We start from the raw sequence: 10,489 nt of genomic DNA, 5'->3' as shown, positions 1-10,489 counted from the left end.
ATAATCGCAGGATCATGTCTAAGCACAATACTTTCCTTCATTCTCATTCATTTCTGTTTAAAGCAATCAGCTGGTCAGGAATAATTTATAATATGTATTTAAAGTTTAACAACAATATTAGAAAATATCCTGTTAAAAGTAAACCTTTTTCTCTATTTGCCCCTATAGATTGTATGGCACTCTTTGCTTGCAGTTGTTTAAGACATTTTTAGTTTACTGAATTTGCTTTTGGCCATTTCATGCTAGGGGAATAGTCAGCCACACCTTCTAAAATGAATTTCCAACGCTTGTTAATATGGCTTTAAGTTCTGAGGGCCAGAGTTTTAGAAAAAATATCTAATGATTACAAGTTTAATTTCTAGGATTTCCTGTCTCCTTTTCATGGAGACACGATGATCCCCTTCATAAGCCTTTAGAACAAGAATAAGATAGACATGTTCTAAATATCAGAGGGGCAAAAAAATCAATCTGCCATAAAAATACAGAAAATGCATTTGAAATAAAATAAAGTGGAACTGTTTCTTACACAGGAAGACAAATAACCTTGAGTAGGCAGAAATATTCAAGTTATTTTAAAGTGTTTAAGATGTATTTTCTCAGATTGACATGGTGCCACTGTAATTAGAAACAGGTGCATATAAATTAGGGCAGAGAGAAGACTAATTGTTACTAATGAACCATTTAAAGTAAAAACTTAATGAAATGCATAATTAAGCATTAATGGCCAAAACTTGGGTAATCTTTCATTTCACTTGTGTTAGAGTTTGGCTTAAGGTGAAGCCTAAATTGTTATTAATGCTAAAAGTGTCAGGGTTCCTGTAGGCTTGTACAAATAAGGAGAACAACCGATGGAGCTTTAAAATGCAGATTTTTATATGCATCGACAAGGGTGACAACTTCTTGATTTGATGGTGATAGAAGGGAATACTGAGAACATTAAACCCAGGGTGTGCATCAGAAGGCAAGGATTTCTGTAAGCAAAGATGGCGCCCCTCCATCCAAGAGCTATGCAGACCTATCCCTACAGGGTTCAAGTCTCTTTGGGGTTGTGAAGTTCCCCACCATGGTGGTGATTCTTAATCTTGATTTCACAATAAATTAACCTGGGAAGCTTTAAAACTCCCCATGTTCAAGAGTCGCCCCAGAGTAGTTAAGCCAAGTGTGCGTTGTAGTTACTGCTAGTGCCTGGGCACGGGTCATTTCCTAAATCCCCCAGGAAAGGCCCTGTGTAGGGTTTTCTAAGGGAAAATACAGTAAGGTGCGCTCTTCCCTTTGGTGAGCTTCCCAAGAGCAAATCACTTGAACTTCTGCATTGTGTTTCCTGTAGTTTGTACGTATGTATTGTTGTCCTTAGCAAGTCTTTCAGAATTCATAAATTCTACATGTCCTTGGTCAGCTTTCTTTAAACATGTGCAGTCCAGCGGGAATGTTAAGCTCAGGGCAGCCAGTTCTCAGGGGCTTGGAGAGCTCTTGGGCGACAGTACATATCCAGTCTACGCCGGCTGCACTGGTCCACGGGAATCCTCCATGAACCCTGCTTCGTCCACAGGTTCACTCGATGAGCTCTTCTGATGTGCGTGGGCAGTGATTTTCCCTGGAGTTCGAACACGCAACATTTATGCCATTTCTGTATTGGCAGAAGTAATGGAGAACTATTTTGAAAAGAAAAGTGTGATTGTGTGATTGAAAACATTTGGTTTTCAAATTTGTGATATGTTTTTGCAAGTTTTCAGCAGCACCAAAGCTTACCAGAAGTATTTAGTGTTTCCTTTAGAAGATGCTTTTCTGCTTATGTTCTTGTGAGCTATGATCCATAGATTGGGACACTTGTCAATCCACATTGATGAGGAAATACTAACTAAAAATTTCTCCTTTAGTTTAAAAAAGTGTACTTAATTTTTTCTACGGTGGACACACATATTTCCACGAGAGTCGTCTGTTTTTCTGCATGAAGAGAGATATCCAGAAAAGTACAGAATTCACTTCAGTTGGAAAGCCTTCAGTGGGAAATACCTGTCATGCACAAAACCAAAAAGCACTCTTTGGAAATAATAAACTGCTTGCAAAACTATTAGAAAATTATTTTTAAAAAATTATTAAAAAGCAACGTTTTAGACTGTTATGATGGTACATCCATAGGGCAGGTTCCTAAAAACTTAGAATGATCTCCAAGACGTGCTGCTAATTAACAAGACAAGAGAGAAGCATGTGTCTTGTAACTTTCTTCTTGTGAAAGAAGTGTTGGCAAGCACATGTCAAGTGTGTGTGTGTGGTGTGTATGTGTATTGATAACAGTTTTTAAAAGATGCAATGCAAACGTAGACCAAAAAGTAACAAAAATGATCCTCTCTGACCACAGGGTAAGAGACAGTGGGAGTGCTTCAGTTTGGAAACCATACAAAGATTATGTAAGGACGAAAGTCATAAGCAGGAAACAACCAGGTAACTCATAAGATACAAAACACATAGTAACTAATGAACCTGATTGTAAAGCATTGAGAACCATAGGACTTCCAGGGATTAAAAAAAGCAGCATTCTGTCCTTCTATCACTCATGAGATCCACTTTAAAGACAAAAGGAAACAGAGATGTCTTGAACTGCCTTCCATGCCATTATAGCTGGCAATGTTGGCATTGCTTTAAAAAACGATTGTGAAAAGATTCACAGATAAAACCAGGACACAGATAAAGCAAATGAGTAGGAACAAGCAGATGTTAGGAAATATTAAAACCAGAATATTCAGAGAAGGCAGAAAAATATAAAATCAAGGTAGTAAAAATCCTGTGAATCACTCACTTGAATCAGCTGAATGAGCTCATTTATCTCTTGGTGCAAAAAGATGTTTTCTAATTTTGTGCCCTGAAAAGCCCCAGAAGCAATGACCACACAGTCACAATGGCTACTTAGGGACTCGGATGGGGACTTTTTAGAGAAATTGTCGATTGCAGCAAAGGTCAGGGAGGAATTGTGCAGCCATCACCCTGAGACATCTTGCTAGAGCAGAGAGGTGGAGACTAGCCAGGGCCGGTTACAGTGGGCGGGCGGGCGGGGCCAATCTGCAGGGCTTGCCCTGGCCAAAGAGGGCAAAAATGAGCCCAGTGGGTCAGCGAAGGCCGGTGACACCAGAACAAAAGGCAAAGAAACCGAAGGAGAGCAGAAACCTTTCTGAGGCCTTTGGAGGTAGCCAAATATCAACTCATTTTTCTGGTAATTGATAAAAGGAAGAATTCAAATATTTATTCTGCCTTTCTATATGGAGTATATTCAGGATACCTAATAGTTGATAAAAGAATCGGTTATTTATAGAAAAACCATTGCTGTTACATGCAGGGAGAAGGCTAAGCATCAGCACCTTACAGCACTAATGAAATAACGGAGCGAAGTCAGAATCACTCGGGACCAGCAGACGGCTCAGGGAGAGGGCCCGGAAATTGACCAGGTCTTGGTCACTCTCAATATCAGGTAAGTATGGAAACTGAGGCACAAGTCTCCTGAGTCATACATGCACACTTCTGTCCATAAAGTATTCTTTTCAAAAGAAAAAACAAGATTAGCAAAATAAACCTCAATCAACAAAGCTGCTCTTGTGATACCGGCTTTTATGAAATACAGAGGAAAGAAGAACTTATGAAACGTATTATAAAATTCCAATTAGCACCGGACATGATGGTGCATGCCTGTAATCTCAGCTCTCAGGAGGCTGAGGCAGGAGGATCACTGTGAGTTTGAGACAGCCTGGGCTGCCTAATGAATTGGAGGCCAGCCTGGACTACATAGCAAGACCGTTACCCGCCCCCCCCCCACCAAAAAAAATTCCATTAGCTATTTATAGAATAGGGGGAAATCTATAGTCAAATGATCCAGTTTCTTCAACAAAGAGTTGCAAATGGGAAGGAGTTGAAGAGATGGAGGGAGGGGAAGGAGAGGAAAGGGAATAAAAAGAATCAGGATGTGTTATTTGTGCACACTCAACAACTTCCTGTGATGATGAATAGGATCGGCATGTATTGCAAACACATACTAATAAAAATTTAAAAAAGAAGATAAGCACTCCCTATAAAAAAGGGCAGGAAAAAATAGGAGAGCAGATTAAATAGGAGAGCAGATTAAGAAATGCCTTAGACTTATCCCATTGGACCCTGATTTCTGGCTGGTACCAAAATTTCAAGAAGTCACTTTTCAGATAATTAAACATAGGCTGGTTAGTTTTTGATATTAACAAGTATTGTAAAATCTTTGGGTATGGTAATGATATTAAGATATGTTTTAGAAAGTTCTTTTTGGTAGTTATGGCTAAAATGACATGCTTTGTAGAATTTGCTTTTGAGAATCTTTGGACAACAAGACAAAGGGTAAAAAATTTGAACAGGAGAATAAAAATAATTATAGGAGATGCATGGCTGGGGCAGACGAATTAATTAGATAATTATCTCTACTTTTTTAATGTTTGAAATTTTCTGCAGTACAACATTAAAATACACCACACTCAGTGGGACCAATTTGCTTTCCCTATGAAAACTTTAGGACTTGATCCTGGACAAAAGGGAACAGGGCATCAGCAACGTAACATCTTCTATCATCTATTATGACCCTGAGGTCATGGAGAAAACTCTTCATTTAAAGGACTAAAACGCGTTTTTTTTTTGGTACTGGGAATCAAACTCGGGTCCTTGCACTTGCACAGCAGGCTGCGAAACCACTGAGCTAAATCCCAGGCCCTAAAATGCTTTAATTGAGGGATTATTTGCATGCAGTTATTACTTAATAGTGAGAAGGAAATGTGTTGGATAGAGCACTTTAAAAACACTAATTTAACCACATCTCTCATCATCTAACGGAGGAGTTGTGTATAAAATAATCTGGACAAATTATGCAGTGTCCTTATGCTTGATGCTAATGTCAAAAATGTGAAATTCATTCTTTTTTCCAGAGATTGCTGCATATTACTGGCAGTCAGCTAGAATTTATTTACTTTGCATGCTCTTATTTGGGAGTATTTCTGTATTCCTCATTTTTCCTGCTTTCGTTCTTCAGAACATGACTAATCCCTACTTCCACAAGTTAAAAATGTTTTAATATGCATGCATTGGGTGAGTGGAACAAGAGCCACATACTCTGTCCTCTAAAAAAGGAAAACATGACCCCTTCGCTGCAATGTTTTGCAACCTCCTCTTTTTCAAAGAATCTGAGTCAGACATGGGCTGGGAGATTTAAGAGTTTCTCTATCATGGATGCCCTTGAGCAGCGTTCACAGCTGCACATCTGGCCTTGGGACCGGCCGTTACTGGTGGTGAAGTGGTTGTGCTGCCGATCGCCCGTGTGTTCCCGCAAACCTGGTGCCCAGAAGTGGAGACTGCGGCCCCCAGGCTCTGTGTCAGGGCCTCACAGTCACCCATGCAGCGGCTCCTCCGACCAAGGCCTTACGCCTCCCCCTTGCTGTCCTTGGCCCGTGGGGGCTGAAGGCCCCTAGAGCTCCGGGGATACTGGCAGGGGCGGGCATGCTGGGGACAAGCTGGTCTGCCGGCTCGCAGAGCGATTCTGACTGATTTGCTGTCTGCTGGAAGCTCAGTTTTGAGAATCAATACTTAGGTTCGGTAGAAGAGAGTGAGCTGATTAATGATGTTTGCTCTGAGTGTAGAATGTTGACAGCAGTTCGTGGTGTTTTTACCTTCAGTGTGCTTCATGGTTAAGAGCTGCTGTTTGGTTATTTCCATTATGGATGAGTATGATGAAAATTACATACCTTTTAAAATCGACCATACGGAGGAGGAGAAATGCCACATTCAGATTGACCTGGAGGAGTTTCATGTGTGTGCCCTCTCCTCGCCCGCCTGGCTGTCAGGTTGGTATTGCTCTTTCAGTGAGACCTATTTTCATCATAATGTGAAGAAAGGCAAATGGACAGCTTCCGCGTCATTACTGTTATTCTGGGTACATGTGGATGTTATTTCTCAAAGTAGTTGGAGAATAATTTACACATTTCTTCTATTTCAGTCACTTTCTTGTTGCTGGAACAAAATACCTGACAATTTAAAGGCAGAGAGGTTTCTTTTGGCTCGTGGTTTGCAACCACAGTTGCCGGGCTCTGAGGAGGAAACAACATGGCAGAGGGGCCTGGTGGTGGAGAGGCGCCTGGCCCAGGGCAGCCAGGATGCAGGGAGAAGGGCGGAGTCGGGAGGACACCGGCCAGGAGGGCTCCTGATCCCAGCGCTTCCAAAGTCCCTCTGGGCACCTAGGACCTCGGGGACATCCTGGATCTAAATCAGAACACCTCGCTTCCACAGGACGTAGAAGAGCAAATTAATTTTAATTGTTTCCAAATTATAGCTACATCTTGCATTTTAAATAACTAGTAACAATAGAAAACTGCCACTTTCCCTTACTTTTGAATCCCTGAGACTGTCAGCTCATTATTATCTGACATAGCCCCCATTTTCATATTGAGCCTTATGTTTCTAACTAAAGCTGGATTTTGCACACCACAGATTGAAAAGAAGGCGTGTAGAGAGTGTGGCTCTTGAGCTGACTTCGCAGAGCTCAGGTTACTTGGTCCTACAGGTGATTAGTGCCGGCTGGACCCCAGCAGGTGACGCTGAAGACAGTAATACTTAGAGTGCTCATACTGCGCCAAAATTTCCAACCTCATCTGTGTCACTAACCATTAAAGTAACCTGGAGAAAGGACATGTGCACTCACTTTCTACTGCACAAAATCAGAAATGGAGACTTGAGAGATTAAGTGATTTCTTGATGCTCATACTGCTATGGTTACAAAACTGGCTCCTTCTGAATTAGACCAAGCTGTTTGCACAGCCAGCGAGATTGTTTTATTCTCCTATTTCCCATGGCCAACGTGCACAACCTTTCTGCTTCATTTCAGTCTTCTAAATGAAGTATGTCCGGCCAGGCCCTTCCGAGACCTCTCACGTTACACATTCTGTGAGGTGTGTATTCGTATAGAGATTGGATCTGACTGGCAGGCAGACGGTTTTCGGTTTTCGTAGTCCATGATAAAAGATTTGCCCTTTCCCTAACGTTATTTTGGGCGGGGTTTCTTTCTGTAGTTTTTTTGGTGCCCAGTATCAAACTCGGGACCTTGCACTTGCGAGGCAGTTGGCGACACCACTGAGCTACATCCCTGGCCTTCTTTCTGTATTTTGATGCTTTATTTTGATTGTAATCTTCTGCACTATTTAATATGTGTTCATCATTTTCCTGGTTCATCAAGCTCTTAATCATTTACATCGTATGATAGTTTAACTTTTTCAAGAATTACACACAGTTTTCCAAATAACGTGAAATATCAAAATAACATAGTGACAGTCTTTCTCGTCTTCCACCCCAGAAAGACCGCCATGGTTTAGCTCATACTTGGGGCTACTCTTATGAGAAACTGCTATTACATCCCAGGAGAAGAAAACCATTCATTAGGAGGCCATAGAGGACTGTCTCTTTTAATGACTGTCTCTCCTATCAACCCTTGACTCCCTCCCAGCCTAGAGGGTATAAACACACGTTGTTGAATAATTTCTGAGTGGGTTAGCACCGCCATGCACCAAGTAATTATTTAAGTCTCTTGGAAAAGGCAGAAATGGGTCAAGCAATTTGCGGCAACTGCTTCATAAATTACACGGTGCATAGACTGATATTTTAAACTCTAGACTGCTGGAGCACTCGACATCCATTTGCAAAATTTATCTTGGTCTATATTAAGGGGAGAAGAATAACACTTTTCACTCTTAAAGGTATTAATTCTTTTTTGGGAATATAAACCTCGGATATTTACTTTGGTTTGGTTTGATATCCTTCACAGGAGTTAGGTCAGGAAGGGATTTTCTTTCCTAGGATATAAAAGCCAAGCGGATCTGACTTAGTGTCCACGGAGGAGCTCCAGGCTCACAGATCAGAAGTGGGCCAGGAGGAGGAAGCAGATGCTTTTCCAGCATGACCTCGGAGCTACTTTCCAGTAAACAATTTTTTTGAATCTCGCTTACACTTTTAACCCAGAAAATCTCTTGGAGGGCTTCTAAATCATTCTACAATCAAGCCTACAGTAATTCGGTAGCCTTTTTTACTGGTGTCTTACTTTGACTCTCTCTACTTCTACTGAGCACTAGATACTGAATTTTATTACAGGATTACATTAAAAAAGAGTTTCTGTAATTAAAAATATCTATAAGGCTGGAGATGTAGCTTAGTGGTAGAGTGTTTGTCTAGTCTATAAAAGCCCTGGGTTTGATCCCCAGCAGTGAAACAAGGAAATAAAGACAGAAAGAGTTTATAAATATGATTGTGAAACATTGATAATCCTATACATATATATTCTTTAAAAAAGTACTCAGTCTTTTTATAATTCTAATTAAAATGTATAGTCCAAATGCCGCGAAATATTTCTTAAATTTTATTTTTCTCTTTTCAGGGAAAATAATCAAGGCTAGCATAGTATTAACATTCAGGTAGTTTAAATGGATTGCCTCATATTTTTAAACCTTTCATTATTTTTTAAAAAGAATGTGCTTTCTTGTAATTTTCTTCACAGTCAAAACATTATAACTTAAATTTTAATACATCAAATATAGATGATTCAAGGTAATTTTTTAAGGTAATTTCTTTTAGACCTGAAACCATATTGGTTGAATTTATCATCAGTGTTCATTTCTATTATATCTAGTTACCTATCCAAATAATTTTATTGGCTTAGTAGAGACTGTATGTTAAGTGTATTACAGTTTTAGATTGTGAAATTGTGTAGTTTAGGTAAATATCGAATTCTTTTATTTTTGTATAGCAGATTTTCAGAATTAGAACCATGTAGAAAAAATATACTAGATGTTGAAAGGTTATACAATAAAGAAAGAAAGAAAGAAAGAAAGACAGACAGACAGACTTCTCCCTGGGGCTGACAATAAGTTCTATGTTCTATGCCCTGTGCCATAGTTATATTTATTTCATTTCCTCTTAAGTTTTCCCATTTACATGTATTGCACAATAAAATCATTTCAAAACAATTATTCTTTTTCAAAGAGTTGCCTTTTTCTGCCATTGTGTGTTTGCTGACACTATTTCTTTGCATTAGGGTATAATTCCCCACTTGTAAGGACATTACTTACAATTCAGTGAAAAGGTTACTTTCTTTAGGAAATATTCGCAGATTTAACCAATCTGAATGAGACATTCTTTTTATTGTCCTTTTATTTTTCCTTGCAATCTTGTACGTGGTCAGCCCTGTGTTATTTTTGGAGCGTGTTTGTATGTTCTCCACCTCGATCCAAGAATTTGAGGAGCAGGGACTGTCCCTCAGTTATCTTTGAACTCTTGTGTGATAGTTCGGAGCTCAGACTATAGCAGGTGTCTTAGGCAGAGACGTTTTGCTGACAGGGAACAGAGAAGCACTGAGAAGCACTTAACCAGAAAGTCATTGTAAGGACAAGCAAGGAAGTCACATGGAAATCCACACACAGGCACCAGGAGGCACAAGGCTCTTGGGAACCGGAGCTGTCTTTCTCCCTCAGGAGATGCTTGGCCTCCTCAGTCTGGTTTCCTGGTCTCCTGAGACTGGCTTCCTCCACCTGTGGCAGCACAGTGTCCACCCTGTTGAAGCACAGATTGCCGATGACCTTAGGCCTTACAGCTCTCACCATTGCCCAGTGACTTTGCTATGGGCTTGCTTCCAACTTTCCAAAGGAGTTTATTATAGTTGCTACTTTTGAGCCAGGCTGGGCTGTCTTAGTCACTTTCCTTGTTGCTGGGACAAAATACCTGGAAGAACTTAAAGGAGAAAAGGTTTATTTTGGCTCATGTGTGAGTCCATAGTTGGCTGGCTCTGAGGCAGGACAGCATGGCAGAGGGACATGGCAGAGAGAAAGGTGCTCACTTCATTGTGGCCAGGAAGCAGAGAGGGAGGGAGCTGGGGAGGGAGAGAAGACCTTCCAGGTCAGGCCCCCAGTGACCCACTTCTGTCAGGCCCAACCTTCTAACAGCGCATTCAACCATAAACGCATCAGTAGACCAATCCACAGAGGCGACAGTGCCCCCAAGATCCAGTCACCTCCCAAAGCCACACCTATGATCACATGGGCTTTGGGGGACATCTGGGTATAAACCATAACAGGTCATGATTTGTTTTATGTTAATGGGCAAACTGAGGGCTTCAGCATTGGGAGGGCAGAAAGGATGACAGCACCTAAGACCCGAAACAGAGCCACGTGTGTCAGAGGTCTGCTGGAGGGTCTGGTTCTTTCCAACTCCCTAGGCAACGCTTAACACAGTAGGTCTTCTACATACATTTTCTGAAGTGAAAATCATTGTGTTACGTGAAATAAGCCAGGCACAGAGAAGCAAACACTGCATGCTCTCACTCATATGTGAAATCTAAAAAAGTTGATCCCATAGAAGTTGAGAGTGGACTGAGGCCAGGGAGAGTGGAAGGAGAAGGAAAGATTCATCGGGGATGTTAAGTCACAGTCAAACAGAGGTCAGAAGCCCCTGT

At 40.9% G+C, this 10,489-nt stretch overlaps 1 long non-coding RNA gene across 2 annotated transcripts in view; it reads left to right on the top strand.

Moving 5' to 3' along the window:
* Nucleotides 1–5,269: 5,269 nt before the first annotated feature.
* Nucleotides 5,270–10,489, top strand: part of LOC147821000 (uncharacterized) — a 42,547-nt gene continuing 37,327 nt past the window's right edge. The window contains exon 1 of one of the 2 annotated variants that reach the window (XR_015447852.1): nt 5,270–5,843. This is a non-coding gene — a long non-coding RNA (uncharacterized LOC147821000). The remainder of the gene's footprint in view (nt 5,844–10,489) is intronic. The other variant, XR_015447851.1, reaches the window with a different exon arrangement.

Source organism: Heterocephalus glaber, unplaced genomic scaffold (genome assembly GCF_053883595.1).
Source record: "Heterocephalus glaber isolate CG9 unplaced genomic scaffold, H.glaber_assembly_v1.0 deba00001778, whole genome shotgun sequence".
Taxonomy (NCBI): Eukaryota; Metazoa; Chordata; class Mammalia; order Rodentia; family Bathyergidae; genus Heterocephalus; species Heterocephalus glaber.
Note: the sequence above shows the minus strand (reverse complement) of the source record. Positions and strands in the feature narration are given on the sequence as shown.